The following is a 23994-nucleotide window of genomic DNA, read 5'->3' as shown; positions in this document are numbered from 1 at the left end:
GGACAGGAAGCAGCTGGTCCGGGGCAGGCATGAGGCCAGGCTGTGGGGGAGGGGAAGAAGCCCAAAACCAGGGACAGAGAAGCAGAAGCAAAGGTTGGAGATGCAAGGTGAAACTAAGCGGAAGAGAAGTGAAAACACCAGACACTGAGTAGATTAGAAATAGACAGAGGACTGCAGGCTGAGCTGTATCAAGGTAGAGAGCTGTGGGTGACCCCATCTGCTAGGCTGTAGGACCAATGCAGAATGGGCAGGGGGTACACTGGTCTGGGGACTGGGCCAGGGGCCCACTGCCCAAAGGTGCAGAGCACCAAGTCCATGAACAAATACCAAGAAGCTGCATCCCAGAATCATGTGAACCATGAGCCACAGGAACAGAAATCAGATCATGGGATTAATAATAGCTAAAGTTTACTGAGCATTAACTCTAAGCCAGCACTTCACTAAGTGCTTTATATAGATGATCTTATTTAACCCCCGCAGAAACCCTCTGAGACCCCTTGTGGCCAAGAGCATAGTGACTAAGAACCTGGGCTCCAAAGCCAGATTGGGTTTGAATCCTGACTGCTCTACATCTTAGCTCTGTAATCTAGGGCAAGTCACTTAAACTTGCTGCTTCTCAGTTTCCTCATCTGTAAAATGGGATCATGCTAATAGCTATGTCATACAGGTGTGACGAGGATTAAATAAAAAATAAAGGTAACATTTACAGTGGTGACTCACAGTAAAGCCTCTGTCAACGGTAATAATTATTACTAACAGCCTCTTTTAGAGACAATAATAATAATAATAATAAAGAACAGAGAGCAAAGTAAATTTTTAAGTGATGGGGATGAGAATCAAGCCCAGCTAGTCCTTCTAGAGAAGCTGGGTGTGCAACCACCCTGCCTCACTGCCTTGTGTCAATTCAGAGGAACAAGGTAAAGACAGAGCGCCAAGGTGAGGGGGACAGAAAAGCAGAGGACAGAAAGGGGGTTCGGATGCAACAAGCACACAGCCAGGAGGCCCTGGAGACTGAACTTCCATGTGGTCCTGGCAGCCCAGATTCAACCCCCCAGCAAAAACAGGTTTTCTAGATGGGACATGACGACTGTGCCCCCAAACCTCAGGGCTTTGCTGCAAAGTCATCACTGTGGTCAGAGCCATGCCTCAACGTGCAGGCTCAAGAAGTGACATCAGGAGGTCACTGGACCTAAACTTCGTGAGGTGGGGCTGCCGAGGATGCAGCAGTGGTAACAGCTAAGAGATGTTCAGTGATTGCTCTATGCAAGGCACTGCTCTAGGTGCTCTGTGCTTCAACTCAATCTTCACCCACACCCTAAGAAGTCAGTTCTAGATCATTCCCATTCTGTAGGTGAACACATTAAGGCACAGAGAGGTCAGATCACAAGGTCACACAGCAAGCAGGTAAGTCACAGAGCCAGGAATGGAACCCGGGTCCTCTGGCTCCGGAGACCATATTCTTAAATCTCCAGGATCTATAATACCCAGTCAGGCTGGTCTCAGAAATGAGTGGATAATTTCTTAGGCCTTGAAACTTCCATTTTTGTCACTGGATCCCTAGCCTGGACAACAAAGTATATGTAGAACAGTCAACTAAAAGGCTAGGAGTGGAAAAACTATCAGATGATCCCAAATTGACAGGCATGTTACAAAATAACCAATCAGTCCTCCTCAAAAATGTCAAGGTCACGAGAGACAAGGGAAGACCTAAGCAACTGTCATTGGGGAAGGAGACAGAGAACTAAGTGCAATGTGGGATCCTGGATTGGATCCCAGAACAGAGAGAGGACCTTAGTGGGAAAACTGGGGAAATCCAAATGAGTTCTAAGTTAACTATATCGGAGCAGGGTTAATTTCTTGGTTTTAACCAATGTTCTATGGTTGTGTGAGAAGTGACCATTACAGGAAGCCGAGTGAGGGGCACCCGGGAACTTTCTGTCTTATTTCTGCAATTCCTCTTTTAAGTCTAAAATTATCTAAAAAAATTTTTTAAATTCAGTGTTGAAAAAACAAACTAAACATTCAAATGACAGGAGGATCAAAACCACTGACATTCTCAGTTTAGAAACTAATGCGTTGGTCTTTGTAATTATATTGTTTCCACCTATGTATGTGAATAAGTATTCATCTTGATTTGACATCAAATCTGTTTTAAATTGTGAATAACAACAACAACCAAAAAAGCTGGCAGCATTTCAATTTAGAAGCCTGGGTCAGCTTCAGAAGAACAGATTACTTCCATGTGCTTTAAGATGTGACTCTATTGTCTTTCCCTCGGACTTCAAATCCTCAGAGATGCTATTCTACAAATCTATTCGACACCCACACATCGATGGCTGCTGGCCAGGAAAGGCTTGGATCACTTGGAGATTGAAGGAACTACTTTGCAGGCAGGGGTGAGCTTCCAGAAATGCAGCACGTTTGGCACACACACACCAAGTGGCAAGCCAGGGAGACACAAGGGTCTTCATGAGAGTCAGGAGGGCTGGTAGCCAACAGGGTAAAGGAGAAACAAAGGCATGGTTCCCGCTAACTCTGTGCAGGGCAAGGCAGCAAACATTCTGCCTGCATTAGCTCATTTAATCCTCTCCACACTATGGACCAGATGCTCTACGATCAGATGCTCTACATCCATGGCTCCATCTGATCAATACCGAAGGGGCGTGGTTACCAACTCCATATGCAAATGAGGTCACTCTGGCTCAGAAAGGTTGCCTAGGGGCTCCTGGGTGGCTGAGTCCTTAAGGGTCTACCTTTGGCTCAGGTCATGATCTCAGGGTCCTGGGATCAAGCCCCACATAGGGCTCTCTGCTCCGCGAGAAGCCTGCTTCTCCCTCCCCCTGCTTGTGTTCCTGCTCTCGTTAACTCTGTCAAATAAATAAATAAATAAAAATCTTAAAAAAAAAAAAAAAAAGAAAGGTTGCCTAACCAGAAGGCTAAGTGGCTGCACCAGAATGGAAGCCCAGATCTTCATCCTGCATCCAAGGAAGACTCATATGGTAAAAAAAAAAAAAAAAATCATCAAGCAGCTAAGAAGACATGAACCTCCTCTCAGGGACCCCTGAAATTAACCCTCAAAGACAGGCCGGAGGGGGCGTATTCATGCAGGTTTCGCCCCTGTCCAGCTGATTTTGCCTGTCACATTTATCAAATCTAGATCATTTAGGCCCCAAACAGGTAGAGTAAGTTTTTGTTTATTGGTCGGTCTTTTTTGTTTTGTTTGTTCCACTGGTTTTCTTTGGTTTTTGACCTCAGTCATCTCTTTTGGAGACCTACATGATCTAAATGATCTAGGAAACTGCAAATATCCCTTCCCTTTATTCCAATGTGGGTTTTTCTTTAAGAAACCCAGGTTCCCAGGCTGTTTCATGACATGGGCATTTTTAAACGAAAACACCTGTGCAGGGGCACACGAAACTTCCCTTAGTAGTTTCAGCCAGAAGAATAAAGCCACATCGAACGAGGCGAGCTCCCCTGAATCCAACCCGAGGCCACTGGTTTCACACTTGGAAATAGAATCAGTAATACCACTGCCTCCCACCCCCAAAACACATTCCAGTCCCAGTTTAGGATTCCACAGTCTGGAAGGAAAAGCAATATGTGAATTTAGGAAAGGACAGAGTCCCCAGATCCTAAAACGTAGGCTCGAGTGGAAAGGACCTGATGCTTTTGCACAGTATTACTTCAGGGACTTATTATTCTGAAACACTGTCCGGATGATGACACACCAGACACTCGGGGGATGCTGCCTCCTAGGAAGACCGCAATCTTAAAGCAGCTTGCTGCTGCCCATCACGCATCTTCCATCAAAGGCAGAGGAAAGGCCAAAAAAGGAGGACATTAACGCTGACTGACCCGAAGCAGTCTGAAGTTGTCACACACCTGGTCTGGTTTGTGAAAAATCTTTCTCTCCAAAAGAGCTCCCCCTTCCCATTCACATGGGCCATTTGTGTCTTTATGAGCAACTCTAACAGTCCACTTCTTTTCCATGAAGTTTAACCACTGAGCATAAAATAAGAACCTTTCAAATGTGTTCAAGAAGGCCCGGGGCGGGGGGTGGGCAAAATGGGTCTTTGCCTGTAACGGAATCTCTTCGTGGGACTGATAAATGGTGTGCTTTGGATTTACTGCTCACAAAACCCCCAAAAGCGTAAAAGGCAAGCTTGTGTCCAAACAAATACACAACCTGTGGCTCTCTTCAATCCAACGGTGTTCAAAGTCAGGTCTGATGGATGCAGTTGACAGCTGGTCTTGGAAAGGGCGCATAGCCAACCTGGCTAGTTGTAGCCGTGGAAGGAGCAGGGGGGGATGGAGAGATAAATCTGTAGCCCCACTGTTTGTGGATTAAGTGCGTTAGAATCTGTGACACAGAGAACAGCCTGGCACACAGAAAGCGCTATAGAAATGTCAGCTCCTGTTACGGCTGCTATTATTATTACTAACACCGCAATTACAGCTGCCTAGATTCACAAAACTATTCAAAGCCTCTGCCACATTTAGGCAATCCCACTGAAATAAACAATGCAGGTTTTTTTTAAAGAAGGCAGGCACGGAATCCTGGATGAGCAAACTCCCACCCACAAAGAGCAAGGCGCCCCTGCCTCTGACATGTTCCTTGGGACAGACCACCTAGCAATTTGGGAGCTTAGAAGCCTTCACTTAAGGCTTGAGAAGGTGCCAAGGACTTTCTTGGAGAGCCAGTTTAGAGAGAGACATTTGATCGCGTTTTCCAATGAGAAGCATATGTCCAGGGTACATACGCTTCCTCCACTCACGTATGGATGGAAACAATGCTGAGTACATTCTGTCCCAAGAACTTACTCATGCTTACCCTACAAGGCTTAACTTTTTAATTTAAATCCCAGAATCCTGCCATAAAACCAGCCAACTGAAAAGTTGCTTGAGAGCAACTTCTGGGCAATCTATTCATCGCGTGGCAATCCCCAATAGCTAAAACAAATGTTCCCTGTAGTCCACACGTCCATAGAGTTGCTTAAAAAAAAAAAAAAAAGCTGTGTATTTTCTTTCTCCTTTCCATGATCATCACGAGGGACATCTACTAGATTTCACTTAAGCACCAACAGCAAAAGACTACTTGCATGCTTAATGACAAGGTTCATTACCTTGTTAAGGAGACATCTGATTTCTGCAGGCAATCTTTAAAAGGTCACATCTGTAATGACTCACATATTTTCATAACCCGTCTACTGTTATCATTTAATCCCTTGGCCAGGTTCCAAAAAACTCAAGTGCTCATGGGTTTGATAAGACAATCAGCGCCAGGCAGGTCCCCATAGTGTTAGACACAGGGCAGATGAAGCCAACTCGGCTCCATGAAATGGGACACCTCCTTGAAACAAGAAAACCTCGATTCCCTGGATGGCTCAACTGCACCTAAGAATTCCACGGAAAGGGCACTGATTTTTGCTTTGCCTTTGAAAAGCCACCCTGGGTTGTGGCCCTGGGGCTCATTTGTCAGCACTAACCTTCTCCGGATATGGTCCTCAGGCCTCTTCACGGATACATACGTGAGCGTTATTCTAGGTGACCTCCTGTTAAAGGGTTTTATTTTAAATCCCAGCTAATCTTGGCTGCTCCCTGGACTGGTCTGATCTCTTGCCACATCCTAGTTCAGGTCTACGGCAAGCTGCAAAAACACAGTGGGAACAAGTTTGGAGTCTGTCTCCCTCTTTCCCTTTCTTCCGTCAGTTCTGTTCCATCAACAACACTTTCTTTCTCCTCTGCATAAACAGCAGCATAGGTAAGCCACAACGAAAAGTAAAAAATAAAGAACAGAGCCGCCGCGCGAGCCGATGGCTCTCTCCGCAGCGGCGGTGCTAAGGCGGTTCGGAGAGCCGGACGGGATGTGCCCGCGCTTGCGCACACAGCGCCTCGCTGTTTGTTTTGAGTGCCTCTGGGTATTTTTAGAGTCTGCAGGGAGAAGTTGAGCTGCACAGGGTGGCTGATAGGCTACTAATGACCCCCTAAGCTTAAAGAAGCGGGCTTCCCAGCAACTGCTGAAGCTTCAGGTGATGAAAAGCACACTTGACTTAAAAATCACCCATATGTGGGGGCAGAGGTGGAAAAGACAAGAAAAAAGTCCTTGATAAACCAAGCTGGAAATGAGCATTGCAGAGCACGGGTGTAAGGCAACTAATTGTAAGATACTTCGGAGTTTGTGATAGCCCTATAGTTCCCTTCCTTTTTCCTTCCTCCCTCCCTCCCTTCCTTCCTTTGCCCTCTTTTCTTTGCTTTTTGTCTTTCCAGCATCTCTTTGGGGAACCACCCCTTCCAGTGGCTCCGCAGAGGTGAACGCAGGGACCCAGACCTGGCCAATCAGACAAGCCTTTCCTACGGTGGCCAGCCCAGGAATGGGGGTGCGACTCCTGCGAAATCCAGCTCAAGACACGGTTCCCTGGGCCTTTTCCTGGGAGCAGCAGAAAGGAGGTACTTCTTATTGCTGGCATCATTACCTGTGAGGATGCTGTAAGCCTCGAGCTGCAGGACACATTGGTCCCTGAAACAAGGATACCCAGGAAAGCCCAGCCAAGAGGTGGGAAGGGAAAGAGCATCTCAAGGACAACATCTGAGCCCTCTCTCCTGCTCTGTCTGCAGCCACTGAATCCCTAGAAATCCCAGGGACCTGAGCCAATGAAGTTCCCCCCTTCTTTACCTTTGAGGAAAGCACCCAAAAGAATCTTAATACAGAGCGAGCTCTAAATGTGATTTTTTTTTTTAAATGCCAGAGAGATGTTGAAGTAGAAGCCATAAGCCTATCTAGTCATGCCCACCTTGCTGAAGAGGACACCGGCCCCTCAGCAAAGGCCCCCAAACTGCCCTGGTTTGCTTCAGAAAGCAGACGGGAAATTCCAAGATGATCCTCCTTTGTCCTTCAGGAAGATAAAGTGTAACATTCATTCCTCATAAATGTCACATGGCACCCTTTAATTTCTTGTCTTTCCCAAAAAAGCAAAACTTCCCCAGTGGTTTGCAGGGTCCTCCGCAGTGCATGAGCCCTGATCTCTCACCACATGATCCCCTCCCCACAGTCATGTTGATGCTGATAAACATAATGAACACGGAATAGTCCAATGCCCTGCACAAAGCAGCCATCACACAAGCAGTTAAACTTTTACTTACACAGTCTGAGTAAACCCTCACAACAACTTTGTGAAGCAGGAACTAAAACATGCCCATTTTATAGATGAAGATATTGAAGCTCAGAAAGACTGAGTGCTGTGCTGACACACAGCAAGTCAGAAGGAGAGTCAGGCTTCAGACTCAACTCTATGTAGCTGTGAAGTTGGTGTTCAACCACTGTGAATGGCTCCCTTTCCATGGAATTGCCCGCTGCTTGACGGACCTTTACCTCCCGTTTACCTCTCACACTGTGTTTTCCCTCCTGGCCTGTCAGCCTCTCTATATTTCCACTTCTGCAAAGTTCCTGCTGAACCTGTTCTGTGTCTTCTGATCCTCATGTGTTCATTTCTCCATCATCCCAACTGGGTGATTCTTCACGACCAGCTACATCTTGGTTTCATTAACCCTTGCTAGAATCATGAATCCATTTGTCAGGAAGAAGATGCCCTATAATTCCAAAAGCCCAAATCTTAAGTTTTCCCATTTCTCCTAAAAAGCAGAAGATGAATGGCTTGCAGCATGCTTCAGACGCTTACTGTTACTATTTCCAGCTCTTCAGGAGTGAAAAGAACTTAGATGTCCTTTTGAACCTGATTCTGAAATCTGATTCTGCTTTCTCCACCCAAATATGACAAAAGTTAAAAGCCTCCAACCACCTAAGGAAATTATCAAACATATATGAAAAAAATGTATATACAAAGTTGTGCAAGACCATGTGGCTTATGACAGTGAAATGTCAGAAGTAAGTAAATGCCCAGCAAAAAGAGATTGGTGTCAATGTCTGGTTAACTATGATTTTAAAACACTCAAAGCAATGAAGTCATTAGAGTTATGTCAAGAAAGAATAGAGTGGGAAAAAGAAAAAGAAAACCTGACACAATCCTCAATGAAAAGTGCAGACTTTAAAATGTAGATTTCCACAAAAATAACAAATCACATAGATTGAAAGGACATAAACTAAAATGAGAACCAGAATGGGATTATGAGTGATCTTATTTTTTGTTTAGATTTTTGCCTTGTGCCTTTTGGATTGAAAGGTGTCTGTTGTTTGTTTTGCTTTGAGCAACACTATTTTTCTAACCCTTGTTATGAAAGAGAGCAGCAGCCTGAAGAAAAAGTTGACAAGGATTAAGGAGATGATGTCACTGGGGTCATCAGAGCAAAGGGCCTGTGAGCTGGGGAGGGAGGCCGGACTCTGGAGTCAACTGCCTGGGGCTGGATTCAGGCTCTGCTGCTCACAGGCTGCATACCTGAGCAAGTTACTTAACTTCCCTGTGCCTCAGTTTCCCCACCTAGAACAGGGATGATAATAATCATGCTGCCCTCGTGGGGTCATTCTAAATGTCACATGAACTAACATACATGAAGCATTTATTTTTTTTTAAAGATTTTATTTATTTATTTATTTGAGAGAGAGAGAATGAGAGAGAGAGAGAGAGCACATGAGAGGGGGGAGGGTCAGAGGGAGAAGCAGACTCCCTGCCGAGCAGGGAGCCTGATGCGGGACTCGATCCAGGGACTCCAGGATCATGACCTGAGCCGAAGGCAGTCGCTTAACCAACTGAGCCACCCAGGCGCCCTACATGAAGCATTTAAAACAATGCCTGGCAGAGTATGTTCTGTACACACTGTTGCTCTCTTTACGGTATAAACCACTTAAAAGTAAGCACCCTGTCTTATTCCTTTGTCACACCTATCAAAGGGCCTGATGCACAGTGGGCGCTTGATCAATGTCTGTTGAATGTGCCCAGTAAGATTCCAGAGGGCAGTGCTAGTGTTCTGAGAAGCGGCCACCATGATACCCTCTCACACGTGACATCTCCCTTCACACCAGACCCACCGAGTTTCTTAGGGCTGAAGGGAAGGCAGCCGTCCAGTGGCTTGTTTGGAGCACCACCAGTTAACGGGATAAAAGGGCCTGCTGATGGGCGCCTGGGTGGCTCAGTCTTCAGCTCCGGTCATGATCCCACGGTCCTGGGATCGAGTCCCACATCAGGATCCCTGTTCAGTGGGAAGTCTGCTTCTCCCTCTACCCCTCCCCCCTGCTTGTGTGCTCTCTCTCTCTCTCTCTCATGCTCTCTCTCTCTCTCAAATAAATAAAATCTTAAAAAAAAAAGGGGGGGGCCGTTGAGAAACTGTATTACCACAACCCAATAAAGTTTAGCAATGATCCACCATCTTCCTCCACTGTCCTACTCAGGAGTTATCTGGTTGCTTAAAAGAAAAAAATGCACTTACACGAAACAAAAAAGGAGAACATGGTATCATGAGGTACAGAAATCTCATGGGATCCAAGAACAAGAAACAAAATAATAATAGAAGCTCTTTTGTCAAATGCAGTTTGGACCAGTGGTTGGATGACCGGTCAGGTCGAGCCAGGAATGATTTTTTGAAAGGATAGCGTAATACTATAAATATTTTAACAGAAATGTGTAAAAACATTTATTTGTCAAACCCTGGATGACCTCAGATCCCATGTGGAAGATGATTTTTCTCATCCATGTGGCTTACTCCTGGTTTGGCGGAATTCTGACCTCATCCTTAGAATCCTGTGAGTTTTAGAAAAGTATTATATAGATAAGTGAACAGGACCCTCCTCCTTCTCGAATAAGGAAGACCAACCCAGAGGCCATCTGGACAGCATATGGGCATAACTCAAAAAGACAAGTACATGTTGCATCCAAGAACCCTAAACAAGTCTCCGACAGTTTCAGCTTTAGGCCCAGTGGATTAGAGAACACTGATTCGACGCTGAAGCTCGCTCGCTTGCTGAGTTATGTATCCATACACGCCACTGTGCCATAGTCCTCACTGTCCCAACTTCCGGACGTTCAGATTTACCAACCTGGGGAGAAAAACACCATCACAGAAGTTTGGCCATTTATCTGCTGGTGCTATTAGAAAATTATACAAAGAACTGAGGACTTGAACCACAGAATTGGAGGGATATAAAAGGATTTTTAAAACTTAATCATCAACCTCATATTTTACATATGGAACAAGGGGAGAAAAAGCCTGGAGAGGTCAAGGTGATATGCCATGGCCAGGAAGCCCCCAGCCACAGAGTCTCAGGGCAACACGGCTTTCCCTACTCTCCTGTGAGCCAAACAGCCAACCGTCTGCCTACAGACAGGCGTTCAGTCAAATTTTCCAGAAATATGTCATTTATACAAGGATAAACTAAAAAAGTATGACAATAAAAATTTACCCACATACTGAGTGGTTGACAAGGTCATACCATATGTGGGCCTCAGAGTAAACTAATGAGAGTGAGATAGAAATATCCAGAAACGAAAGCTCTCCCCTTCACTCCTTTCTAACTTGTAACTTAGGCGAGTAAATCTCCCAGCTCAGACCATCCCTGCCCTCCCCTCTATAAATTAGGAAGCTTGTTCAACAGACAGAAGTAGAATCACACTTGAGGGCCTACAATATGACAAACGTGTCACAGATTGGTTCTCATTTCAGCCTCATTCAGGGAAAATCCGATTGTCTCTCCTTCCTCAGACGAGCCAGCTGAGGCTCAGAGAGGTCAGGCATTTCTCCAAGGTCACACAACTAGTCTGTTGGGTTCGAAAGCCTACAGTTTCGCAGTGCTGTGCCTCCCATGCTTCCCAGACAGAGGATCCTGCGCAGGGGCATAACGGGCAGTGAAAATGATCTTTTCTCAATACTTTAAAGATCCACCTGTTTGGGACCTGTAACTTATCTCGGAAGGCCAATTCCACAGGGAGCCACAGCCCTTCTGCTTTCCCAGCTGGCTCTTTCCCCAAGGTGTGTTCCTTCCAAGACACAGAGCTTGGTTTCATTCCTCTCTGGTTCCCTGGATTCTTCTTAGCATCTTCTCACCAAACTTCTATAATTTTTTTTTTTAAATCTTGACCCTAGAGTTATTTATCTCATCAGAATTAGAAGAATTTACACAGAGAATACAGAAAGGAAGGCATAAGGGCACCTGCGAAAACTTTCTCTGGGCCTCAATTACGCTCCTGGCTACGTTTCTCTCACACCACCAGGCTTTTCTCTCCATGAATTTTCTCTCTCCAGGCTTTTTCTCTCCCACGCCTCGCTCATTCCCTGTCTCAGATGAGGAACTGTCTCTTCTAAAATATATACATTTTCTAGATATTTTCAGACATGGACGCCCTCAGCCACCACTGCCACAAAATTCAGGGACGTTCATGTCAGCCAAATCTCAACACGAAAGCGAAGACAGGCATATGTTATTACTTGGATGGCTTCAAGCATTTTCTTGTGGAAGAAAGCAAAAGAAAATCAACATTTGCCTGTGAAAATGAAAATAAAATTAGCTTTAAAAGGTTGTGTTTTGAATATCCTAATAGATTTTAGGAGATTTGCCTACATTAGAGAAATATTGATACATGACTTAGATAGCAATCATTTTACCACAACAGCTAACACAGGAAGGGGCTACTGCTCCACACACTTTCTATGCATTTATCCTCACAACCAGCCCTAAGAGATTTGGTTCTATCATTAAACCCATTTTATATGTGTGGAAACTGAGCCTTGGAAAGTTTAAGTAAGTTGCCTTAAAATTACCCTCTGACAAGCTTACTCAGAGCTAACATGCTGTGCTTCTTATTTTTAAGTAAAAACGAGGGCAGTCATTTATATCTCTGTAAATTCCAAACACACACTTTCTGACTTTCTGACTTTCTCCTCTTTCAGCGGCCGCCCCCATTCTCTCACGGAACTGGTATATGAATCTGTTCCTGGTCAACTAATCGTCGTACATGGCTGTCTTCATTTGTGGGCAGGATTATCTGAGCAGGAATGGGTCAAATCTTTCTGGGAATGAAAGAAAGTGCCAATTTAAGCATCCTGCTTCTGGAAAAGTGACACAGGCACCCAGCCTTTTACGTAACCCGAAAAAAAATGCCAGGAGAATTAGGGTCTTTGGCTGCAGAAGAAGATCCCAGGCAAATGGCTGGCTCACCCAGATCCTTCCCCATGGGCGGGATGAGGAGGCAAGCACATCCCTGAGTGCCCAGCACTGTGATTGCTCTTGCTATTAGAGCCCTATTACCTTCCCCTGGAGGATGAGTGTGTTTACTGATGATGTCCTGAACAAAGATCATCAATAATTCATCCCTGGATAGCTGACAGCAGAGTGTTTGGCTGTCATGGCAACAACCAAAAGACCTTTTTTGTTTAAAATAAATAAATAAATAAGCGTCCAAAAAATGTGGCTATTTTTTCACAAATGTTGAACTCCTGACAGCAACAGTCTATGTGTGAGTGAAATATGAATGGGCGGAGAAAAACTATCTTAAAAATGACATCTCCAAGTCATTAACTATCAGGACAAGAAAATAGGGGACAGAAAGTACATTTCTTGGCTTCACACTGCACCCTTCTGGAAGGAGGAGGAAGTGAAAATATGACATCACTTTATACTCAATTTGTTATATTCTGAACACTGATTCCTATCAAAAATCCATCCAGAAAAGCATTTTCCCATGCTTTAACTTTTTTTTTCTCTTAACATGTTCCCCCCCCAATCTTTACCACAACCTCATGAGGCCAAAATCACCCCCATTTTACAGATAAGGAAGCTGAGTCTTTAGAGACCATGGCCAAGTCAAAGCCTAGAAATGGAGCAGGTAGAATTTGGTACCCAAGTCAATTTTACTGCAAAATCTGTGTTGTCCCTCATACCAATCCTGTGGGAAAGGGAGAAAACAGAACCCACTTAGGGGGTGAGACTTACTCAGAATTTATTTCAGGAAAATGGGCCTTAAAATTTTTTCACTATAGGGGCGCCTGGGTGGCTCAGTCGTTAAGCGTCTGCCTTCGGCTCAGGTCATGATCCCAGGGTCCTGGGATCGAGCCCCCCACATCGGCCTCCCTGCTCCGCGGGAAGCCAGCTTCTCCCTCTCCCACTCCCCCTGCTTGTGTTCCCTCTCTCGCTGTGTCTCTCTCTGTTAAATAAATAAATAAAATCTTTAAAAAGTTTTTTTTCACTATAAAAAATATTTTAAATGTCTTTCATCACATAGCTCAAGAACAGGAGGGAGAAAGGTGAGTTTTATCAGTTTCCTACTTTCATCTTGAGTGGAATTAAGAGCCAGACACAACAACAAGCTCTTCTCTGCTTCACTCTGAATCATCCTAGATTTGTTTTTACAAAAAGATAACATCCCTCATCCCCACCCCCGCATTGTGAGCTATTTAAGCACAGACTCTGAACCTTCTTCACCTTTGTTTTTGGAGGCTCAGAAAAATCTGTGGAAGAATGAAAAAAATCAAGAAGATAATGAAACACTTGAAAGCAGTATCTCTTTAACTTTGTTTTATATATTCAAAAATTCCAAGCAAAAATGACTCATGACACTTGAACCACTGGGTGAATTAACCCAGTTTTCCATCGGTGCCCAGAGATGGAGCACCAGCAGGGGAGGAAGGAGCTGTTCTCGAGCCGGGCTCCTGAGTTTCCTAATTCTCATCCCAAAACACCACTGGGGGTTTGGGTCTGAACTGAGCATTTCACCTCTCTGGGTTTAACTTTGCTCTCTATAAAATGAGGATTCTTTGAAACGAAATATTGGAAGTAGTAGAGTTGAAAGTTGGGGATGGTGATTTGTATAGTTTTTAAAAATTTTTTCAGGGGGTTATTCATTTTTTTGTGTGTTATGTTAGTCACCATACCATACATCATTAGTTTTTGATGTAGTGTTCTGTGATTGATGATTTGTACATTTTAAATGGTCAGCGTGACATTTAGTAACTGGTTTGGCTGGTGTCACTCATTCGCTCATTCCATCACCACCAGCACAGCCTGAGCAAGGAAGAAGCGAAACACCACAGTGAGCCTGATTTAAAACAAAACCAAAACAAAACGCAAAACACTTGAGTAGGTAAAGCAGTGAATTTCAAACATGTTTGACAACAATCCCCAGAAAGAAAGACGTCTTCATGTTTCTCCTCACGGTCCAGCACACACACAAGCACGCACACACCAAACTGCAGGAAATAACCCATCTCCTTTCTATAGGCTACAGACTCTGATGGTTTCCGTTCTCCTCTAGTTCATGTTTGTAACTTGACTTTTGTCTAGTAAGTCGGTTTCTCGACCCACTAAATCGTATGACCTGCAGATGGAGAAGTTGTGCTAAGCAACACTTGAACCAGGCGTTCAAGTTAGCAAACACCAGCAATGTGACCGGTATGAAATGAGATTGTGCCGTTAAGTTTAAAATACACCGCAGATGTGTTTAAATAACACCAGAATTTAAAGTAAAATACCGGGGCGCCTGGGTGGCTCAGTCATTAAGCGTCTGCCTTCGGCTCAGGTCATGATCCCATGGTCCTGGAATTGTGCCCCACATCGGGCTCCCTGTCTGTGGGAAGCCCGCTTCTCCCTCTCCCACTCCCCCTGCTTGTGTTCCTTCTCTCGCGGTCCCTCTCTGTCAATTAAATAAATAAAATCTTTAAAAAAATAAATAAAGTAAAATACCTCATTAGTGATTGTTTGTATTGATTCCATGCTGAGACAATCATAGTTGGGATCATTTAAAGTAAATAAAGTCTATTGCTGAAACAAATTTCAGCCGTTTTGCTTTATTTCCTGTGGCTAAAAGAAAAATTATTACCGATGAGGCTCACATTCTATTTCTAGGGGACGGCATGGACCCAGTGCAAGGTCAGCAAACCCTTGCCCTTGGGTCCACCCCACCGTGCCATCTGTTTTTGTTAATACACTCTTACTGGAACACATCCGCACACCCTTATTTACCTATTGGTGAGCAGTTGCAACAGAGGCTTTACGGCCTGCAAAGTGTAAAATATTTGTGTCTGGGCCTTTGCAGGAGTTGCTGACCCCTAACAGAGCACTGGGTGCTTATTATCGGCCAGTCATTGTGCCAGGCCATGGATCTATATAAACATGCTACTGACTTGGTACTCATAGCCATCCTGCAAGAGGACTTTTCTTACCACGTTTTACAAATAAGGCTCTAAGGGATTAAGTAATTGGCCCAAGGTCACCCAGCTGGGCAACAAGAAACAGCTGGGATTTGAACCTCTGCTCATCTGATAACAAAGCCTGTGCTATCATTTCTACTTCCTGCGCATCTCCCCTACCCCAGACCACCCCTTCCGAGCTAGACACAGTGTTAAATTGCACCTCTGTTGCTGGCAGAACCAGTTGGCCCATCTGAATACCAACCAGTCCAGAGAGAGACAGGACCATCTTGGCGTGGGGGGGGGGGGGGGAACCTCCCTCAGGGAATTTCCCGCCCCCCTCAGGGAATTTAAAGGTTGTAACTGCTCTTTTCATTTTAGGAAATGTCGCCTGCCTCCCACCCATCATGCAAATAAAGACTGCTCAGACGCTGCTCCTGGAGAGACCAAAGCATAATCATTTTAAGCCTCTCTTCACTTCAGTTAGAAACTTTCATTTCAGAGGCCCTGTTTTTCATTTTCAATCTTGATACCTTAGGGCTTCAAACCTCAGAATTGATGGCCCCAGATATCTAAACAAAGTCACTCTGGAAAAAAAAAATAATAAATGTGGGAAAGACTGAAAAAGTGTCCTGGGGCTATTGTTAAGGAAAAAGCAAAAACGTTTGCAGAGTGATGCCTTATTTTGGTAAATAAGTAAAAATCACTTATAACTGTCCAATTGTGTGTGTGTGTGTGTGTGTGTGTGTGTGTCTGTGTGTGTGTTGAAGGCTATTCTCAAGGGGTGTATGGAATTACTTTTTGGCCGATATGTACTTTTAAATTTTTGTTACAGTGAAAACATATTTCTTGCAAATTTTTTTAAGTTTCCTGGTTTGAAGAAACCATGCACATTTTCTGGGGTTTTTGTTTGTTTTTTTAGGTCCCCGCGGATTTCCACTTAGGAAGGCACAGAGAATGTGAAATCATGCAAGCACAAAGGAAACCGGGGATCTTTCAAGCCTCAGTCTGGAAACCCCGGGAGGGCCTCCCTCTGTCTTTGCAGAAAAGTGGGGCTGCAGCGCCCTCCTGCGCCCTGGGTGGTGGAAGTCACCAGCCGAGAGCAGAGGAAGCCTGACGCCGCAGCTGCGCCGGCCATCCCACACCAACTATTAGGAATTCCCAGGACCAGAGGGGTTTTTTCCTCCTGAGGTTGTTGCTCTACTTCTGCTTGCCCGGCCAAGCACATCAGAGAGTTTGAGCTCCCAAGTGCCACCTTTTAGCTGCTCAATAAAGGCCCCCTCGGTTCCCCCGAGTCTTCCCCCAGTGGCGATGGAAGGGCTTGGAAAGCCACCTACCAGGGAAGCCCCGAGTCCTTCCCAGTGTCCATCCAGACTTGGCATCCTCAGGATTTCCTTTTCTGGGAGATTCGGCAACGGCGGGATACACGTGTACTTGAGGGGGGGGGGGCGTGCCTAAAGGTAGGATTGACACATTTTGAAGGTTTTATCTATCTCAAGTGTCAGTTTTAGGTGTCCCAGAGGGATAGTAAGCACAACTGTGCTTGAATGATAATACATCTTAAAACAGCCCCCTTTTTCTGAGCACCTACTTGTTCCAGCACTGGTCATATGACAGATGACCTTCATTACAGCCCTGCAGGTTGATGCTATTCATTTCTACTTTCTAGTAGGGACAGAACCTGAGGCTCTGAGGCTAAGTCACTCATCCAGTAAGTAGCTGGTCCTAGATTCAGCCATCCTTAGCTCCTTCTTGGTGCCAAGTGCCTTGTACTAAGGTTTTAGGGCATGAGGATAGCAGGCAGCAGAAGACCAAGGTGCACTAACTCCAGGGTGTCAGGCCTCCAGGCTCCAAGTGGCCGCCAGATGGTGGCTGTATTTGACCCAGCTCACAGAAGGCCACTCTTTAACACTTGGTGGAGGGCCAGACACTCCCGGAGTGTCTGTTAAATCAATGAATGGTACCACATTGTACTGTGACTTGAGCTAGGGGTCGGGGTGGTATTTCAGGAGAGCCTTGATTTCTAAAGCTGCCTGGGTTGAAGACAGAGGCCAGTCCAGCCCCTGATCTTGCTAACACAGGAGTCCCTTCCCTGGTCACTGCAAAGCCAACTGGCTGCAGGTGACCCACAGCGAGGACAGCCCACCCTTCCCTTCTTTCTGCTCCTTACTGTCTAGAGCAGAGACGGCACAAATAATCCCCAAAATGGTATTCATTGCTAAGCTTTTAACCAAATCAGGATTTGGTAACCAGAAAGAAGCATTCAGATAAAATGTAAAGGATGTTTTACAAATCTGAAAAAAAAAAGTCACCAGCCAAGACCCTTTTCCTCTGAATTTTGAACATTCCCTTTAGTAATTTGTGAACCCCTCCACCAAAACCATGAAAATCATGATAAATATGAATAAAACATGCCTCCTAAAATGGCATGTGGATATTTAAAAGACATTATGAAGGTTTGTAGTCTAAAATTTTCTGATCTTGGGGCGCCTGGGTGGCTCAGTCGGTGAAGCATCTGCCTTTGGCTCAGGTCATGATCCCGGGGTCCTGGGATGGAGCCCCATGTTGGACTCCCTGCTCAGCGGGATCCCTGCTTCTCCCTCTCCTTCTCCCCCTTCTTGTGCTCTCTGTCTCTCTCTCTCTCAAATGAATAAATAAAATCTTTAAAAAATAAATAAAATAAAATAAAATGTTCTGGTCTTAAAAGATGAGAGAGAATAGAGACTCCCTTTCATTAACATGTGTTTCTACCCATTTCCTCTTTTTTTTTTAAGATTTATCTATTTATTTATTTATTTGACAGAAAGAGAGAGAGAAACAGTGAGAGAGGGAACACAAGCAGGGGGAGTGGGAGAGGGAGAAGCAGGCTTCCTGCCGAGCAGGGAGCCCGACACGGGGCTCGATCCCAGGACCCTGGATCATGACCCGAGCCGAAGGCAGACACTTAACGACTGAGCCACCCAGGCGCCCCTCTTGCTCCCCCCACCCTGCCCCAGCTTTGTTCTCCTGAGAATGCTAGAAGAGGCCCCATGACCCTTGAGACCCAGCGCTCTCCAGCCCACTCAGTGGAGCCCTTCCTCCCTTAGCCATCTGCAAGCTTACTCCCTTTCTATCACCAACTCCTGCCCTAGCCCCTGAACAAATCCCGAGCAAACCCCGAGGTCTAACTTAGTTGGAGAGGTAAACTCCTCTGTCTTGTATAAAGCTCCCAGGATGTGATCCTTCCAGCCACCGCCCAGCTATGTAGTGGTGACGGGGTCGGCTCACCACATTGCAGTGAAGGCCTGAGGTGCACGCTCATCTCCCGAACGCGCCCTCAGCCAGGTGTGCGCCCTCTGTAGCATCAGAGACGCTAGCTGGATCAGGCACCGCTGAGCCCCGCCTCACCCTGACCCCCCATGACGTGAGTGTCCTTGGATGCTGCACATGCAGATCCAGCAGCTTGAGCCCACTGGGGCGAAAGGCCACTTTTCAAATATATGGGAATGCAAATAGCTAATTCAACTCTGCCGATTAAAATAAAAATTCCTGAACTTCAGTCAAAGGAGCATGAACTTTTTTTTTTTTTTTTGATCTGTAGAAAATGACTGGGTGACTCGGCCGAAAAAGCCAGAACAGTTAAGGTGGGCCGACCTCTTCTCTTTTCCCCAGAGAGTTCATGTCACTGTCACACCTGTATTCCTCTTCATCTGCTGGAAGGCCACCGTCCCACCAGTCAAGAACAGGACAGAATTCCAGGAAAATTCAGGCCTGGAGATTCTGATCTAGTTCATGGAAATGACCAGGGCCAAATGGCCCCGAGTTCGGTCAGGCACGGTATGGAGTCCTGGCTCAAGTGCACAGTCACGCCGCTGGGCATGACACGGAAGGTGAGGAGAACATGATGCACAGTAAAGCTCACTCTCTGTGCTCCTTGGAGGACAGAGCTGCAGAGTATGTTGGATTTTGAGCAGAACATTTCTCTTCCCGGTAGGTAGGGAGGGTGAACTGCCTGCGGGGACCGCTGTTGTCCTCAGGAGCCACGGGCCTTGGGTGGTAAGCACAGGCTGTGTTCGATAGGGACAGAAAGGACCCCAGAGATCCTGGAGACCCAGGAGGAGGGGAGCGCTGTCAGGGGCAGAGACAGTGCCCTCCTGGGTGTGCCCTCCACGGTGATTCGTGATGACTTCAGGAACATTCCACAGTGAACACGCATGAGCTGTCCTGCAGCAGGGAGGGCAACTGAGATCCCAGGACACCACTCAGTACACTGTGGGCAGGAGCGGGGCTTTCCAAAAGCCAGAGGTGGCTCACCCAGAGGGGGACTGGAAGAGGAGCTCTTCCTCTGGGTTCAGACCTCAAGCTGGCACCGGGGATGAGCTCATCTCTTAGGAGACCTCCTGTCAAATGTTTCAGATTCTTCTTCTCTTAAGCACCGAGAATAGGGATTTTCATGGTTATCTTTTTTTAAATCATTATACCCTCTCATTGTTCCCGAATCTTTGATAAAGTCTGTCCATTCACAGCCCCCGTCTATGTGAGAGGCTCTGGGGCATTAAGGACAGAGAAACTAAGGGAAGTTTGGCTTTCCCCACTTCACCCCTCCACCAAGACTGCAGAGGGAGCAGCATAGTGCCCAGGAACAACAGTCCCAGGGACCCCAGAACAGCGAGCTTCTGGGGGACCGGAGGTCCAAGGTGCAGGGAAGAACACAGTTAAAGTGGGCAACATGCCTTCTAAAGCTCACATACTGCGCAGGAAAAAGAATGAGATATAATAGATAGATTTCTGGTCAGAAGCCAGTGGCAGAGCAAGGACTAAAACCCAGGTCTCCATAACCCACTTTGACTGTGGGCCTCAGCCTAATGAGGGGGCTGCACCAACTGTTCTGGAACATTCTCAGTCCACAGTGACAGCAAGTAGAAACACTTTGTTTTCCTTGACATCCCATCGAAGCCCATTCGGCATTCATTTCCAGTACAATTTCACCTGCACTGACCACTCTCACTTTTGAAGGGAATGGAACAAAAATATGGTCTGCGTTTGACCAAGGAAACAGAGCCCAGAGTTGAAGTGCTACCCATGGTGAGTAGTGTGAAGGAGCTTAAGCCTACAGCAACCACACATAGCATTAAGGAAAGCCTGATCAAAGAGATATCTGGGGTCCGCGGTTGGTCAGGTAATAAAAAACAATACCACCGCCCGACTATCTCTAAGAGGTGATGTGAGTTAGCTCATCTTAAGAGAGCTAAAAAAAAAAAAAAAAAAAAAAAAGGCAAAGTCTTACCCTAAGCAGCAGAAAGTTTAGCCTCCTCTCAGCTCCACGGAGCTGTGAAACCCACGAGAACAGAGTATGTTGCATTTTTAGAGAGAGCCCATTCAGAACCTTGCCAACAGGAAGGAAGGACGCCACACCAGCCCTGCAGAGCGGGCCCGTGCCTGGGTCACTATCCAGTTCGAGGAGAGACATTGCGAGCATTTATTTGCAGCCTGCAAGTTACTTCCAAAATAAAAATGTCCAGCCAGTCTGTGCCTACCAGCCTGGAAAGAGCAACCCCATTTACGTTCGTTGACCCTTAGCATGTCTTTATCACTCCTCTCTTCTTCCCCTACTCCCTGAATCACTGTCCTTCCCTTCAGCCGAAAGGAAGTCAAAAGTTGGTCTTTAAAAGACACTTAACCCCCTCCAGGCATCTCCCAAGATGGGAAACCAAAGCAAGCACTTTTAATTACTCGGACCCAAAACGCTGAGCTTGACCTACCCAGATAATGAAGCTAAACTGGATGATTCTCCCTGCCTGCTGATTCTTATGTAGGTGTCACTTCCATAAAACTTGGGTACAAAATCCAGATGGCCACAACTGGAGGTAGGGAGGTGGCTGGGGTAAGGGGCAGGGCTGGATCTTGAGACAGGAAGGTTAAGGACGTGAGAGGCAGCCCTTGCATAGCAATGTCTGCACTGCAGAGGATGCCTTTTCCAGCTGCACATGGCTTGTCAGGCCATCTACTCGTCCTCCAAACTAGAAGGGGTGTTCATCTCCTTCCAGGGGAAGCAAAAGGACGGCAAAAGGGAAGAAGCCTGCCCCAGTAAAAAGGGCCACATTTTTTATTTATTTATTTATTTATTTATTTATATATATATATATATATAAATTTTTTTTTTTACAAAAAGCACTTGTTGGAGGAAAGCTAACCCCTTAAAAACGCAGTATGACCTCTGCACAGTTATGGAAAAAGAAATCATAAGAGTGTTCTACAATTTGTGCAAAAGCCCTGAAACAAAAAGAATGGGATCATTGCAGTCTAGACTGATGAATGTGAATGAGGATACATAACATATAAAGAGCCAAGACAGGGGGAAAAAAAATTTTTTTTAACCAAGTGCAGAGAAAAGACATTTCTTTGTCTACACCTGGCTCAGGTGTTTTGCCAGGAATTAAAGCGAACCCCAGAGCCGTTCTATATTACAACTACAATTAATAGTCACCGCAGGGCGCCTGGGTGGCTCAGTTGGTTAAAGCGACTGCCTTCGGCTCAGGTCATGATCCTGGAGTCCCGGGATCGAGTCCCACATCCGGCTCCCTGCTCGGCGGGGAGTCTGCTTCTCCCTCTGACCCTCCCCCCTCTCATGCTCTCTGTCTCTCATTCTTTCTCTCAAATAAATAAATAAAATCTTAAAAAAAAAAAAAAAAACAGTCACTGCAGTGAAGTAGACTCAAAAAGACAACTGCTTGCGGTCATTCCAATCCCCTAGCCCCACCCAGACCCTGCACAGTTGGGAGCTACGGTGGGGAGGACAAACGTGTATACCATCTGACCCAGCGATTCCACTTCTAGCAATCTACCCCAGGGAAATAATGAGACAGGTTTGCATAGGCATATACACAAGGACTTTTATAACAGTGCAGCATCTGAAACAAGCTAAATATCTGACGATTAGGGATTGGCTTCAAAAGTGATAATACGTCCACAAAACGGAAACTACAGCAATTAAAAGAGTTTATCGATTTACTTATTAACAGATGTTCGTAACACATTGTCAAGTCAAAAAATTAGTTTATAAGACAATCTGTACGCTATGCTTCCATTTTTATTAAAAATACGCATTTAGTCTGAAATGAAATATACCAATGTGAAAGATATTTATCGCCGGTTAGTAACAGAACAGGTGTTATTTTTTTTTAACCTTGCTCGTGTCGAACCAGTGTGGATTTCCTGCATAATGAATAAATTTGTTATGGATAAACTCTCCACCCTTATAGAACGGTGCCTTCAGATTGGCTTTACTCCTACCACAAATCATATAGGTTCATCCCTGAAAAATCAGAGTCCCGTGAAAATTTAACAGAGATAACATTTAAAAAAGAAAAAAGAAAAAAACACAGAAGCCTTTCTAACTACTTGATTTCCTTTAAAAATCATACAGAAATCTTTTAGTGCTCAGCTGCTGCACACGATTTTTTTATGTTTTATTTATTTATGTTTCAGCCCCACCCCTTCACCTCTGGGGAGAGAGGAGCTGGACACTGGGTTAACCACCAATGGGCAGTGATTTAATCAACCTATGAGGCAAAACCTCTACAGAAAATCCTAAATGACTCTTCAGGAGCTTCTGGGTTGGTGAAGGCATCAAGGTGCTGGGACGGTGATGCCCCCAGAGAGGGCACCATGTCCCATCCCCAACTGCTTTTCCTATGCATCTCTTCCATTTGGCGGCTTCTGAGTGGCGTCCTTTATAATAAACTGGGAGACATAAGTAAAGGGTTTCCCTGAGTTGTGTGAGTCATCCTAGTGCATTATCAAACCTGCAAAGGGGGTTGTGGGAACCCCCTGAATGCTCAGCCAGTCGGTCTGAAGTACAACGTGGGCTCCCCACCGGCATCCAAGTGGGGGCAGTCTGGTGGGACTGAGCCCTCTGCTTATGGGATCTGAAACTAATTTCAGGTAGGTAGGTGCAGGGCGCCTGGCTGGTTGTCAGAGAGTTAGAGGCATGCTGTTAAAGCCACCATGCATTTCGAGTCAGAAGTGTTGTGAGTTCAAGGGTTAAAAACATGTAGGAGAAAAACCTTCAAACAAACCTAACGCTAATACAAACACAGCACCCGTAAGATCAAAGAAGTCCAGGACTTATCACCTATGGTGCTTGGAGAAAGAATTAGCAAACATAGCTGTGGGTATGCACTGAGTATTAACAATCTAACGTGCAAAGTCAGGAGGCTGAGCGGATAGCCTCGGCTAACTTCAACAGGCTAAAAGTAATACAGTAATGCTCTTTCAAGAAAAATGACAGTCCCCACTACTGGGGGTCCTCCCGTCCCAGACACCATCTGGAGTGCTGCACACCCAAACCCCATCGACTGGCTGATATTGTCTCTATGTAATAGACAAATACTCAGAGTCTCAGAGAGGTTAATTAACTTCCCTGAAGTTATACTGCTCGTAAGTGGTGGAACGGGAAATTTCGCGTGGGTCTTTCTGAGTATAAAACACACCCTTATAACACTGGTGCCCAGAAGCTGTTTTATGCAAAGGATCTCATTACTGGAATATTTGAGTGCACTGCAAGAGATGAGATATCCTCAAGGTCACCCTCTCCATCATGTTCATTGCCACCATTAATAGTATTTCATATAGGCCCGCACACGTGTGGCTTCCCTGCGGGACTGGCCCCATAACTCGCAAGGCCCAGTGCTAACTGAAAACATGAGGCCCCTTGTTGTTAAGAATTTCAAGATGGTGACTGCAGAGCGTTAAACCAAAGCTCAGGCCCTTCTGAGAGCAGGCCCCGTGCTACTGCCCATTGCAGGCCCGTGAAGCTGGCCCTGAACCTTCCCTGTATTTCTTTGTACTCGATCCCAGATTCTCTTGGAGGAGGAATCAGAAATTATTATCATAAAGAACTCATCCAGGGAGTTTTTTGTACTGCTTTCGTGTGTTCATTCAACAAAC

General features: G+C 45.6%; 1 protein-coding gene across 5 annotated transcripts in view; it reads right to left on the bottom strand.

Annotated features, from left to right (window-relative positions):
* SLC1A2 (solute carrier family 1 member 2) overlaps nucleotides 1–23994 on the bottom strand; it is a 143143-nt gene that overhangs the window by 103874 nt on the left and 15275 nt on the right. Inside the window, exon 1 of one of the 5 annotated variants that reach the window (XM_025878835.2) lies at nucleotides 5487–5704. The exons of the other annotated variants lie outside the window; for them this stretch is intronic. The gene's annotated coding sequence lies outside the window, so the exon portion shown is untranslated. Of the gene's footprint in view, nucleotides 1–5486; nucleotides 5705–23994 lie in introns of those variants that run through there. 5 annotated transcript variants of the gene reach the window in all.

The sequence above is a fragment of the Callorhinus ursinus genome, unplaced genomic scaffold (genome assembly GCF_003265705.2).
Source record: "Callorhinus ursinus isolate GAN/ISIS: 27379988/994484 unplaced genomic scaffold, GSC_fseal_2.0 scaffold21, whole genome shotgun sequence".
NCBI classification, from domain to species: domain Eukaryota; kingdom Metazoa; phylum Chordata; class Mammalia; order Carnivora; family Otariidae; genus Callorhinus; species Callorhinus ursinus.
Note: the sequence above shows the minus strand (reverse complement) of the source record. Positions and strands in the feature narration are given on the sequence as shown.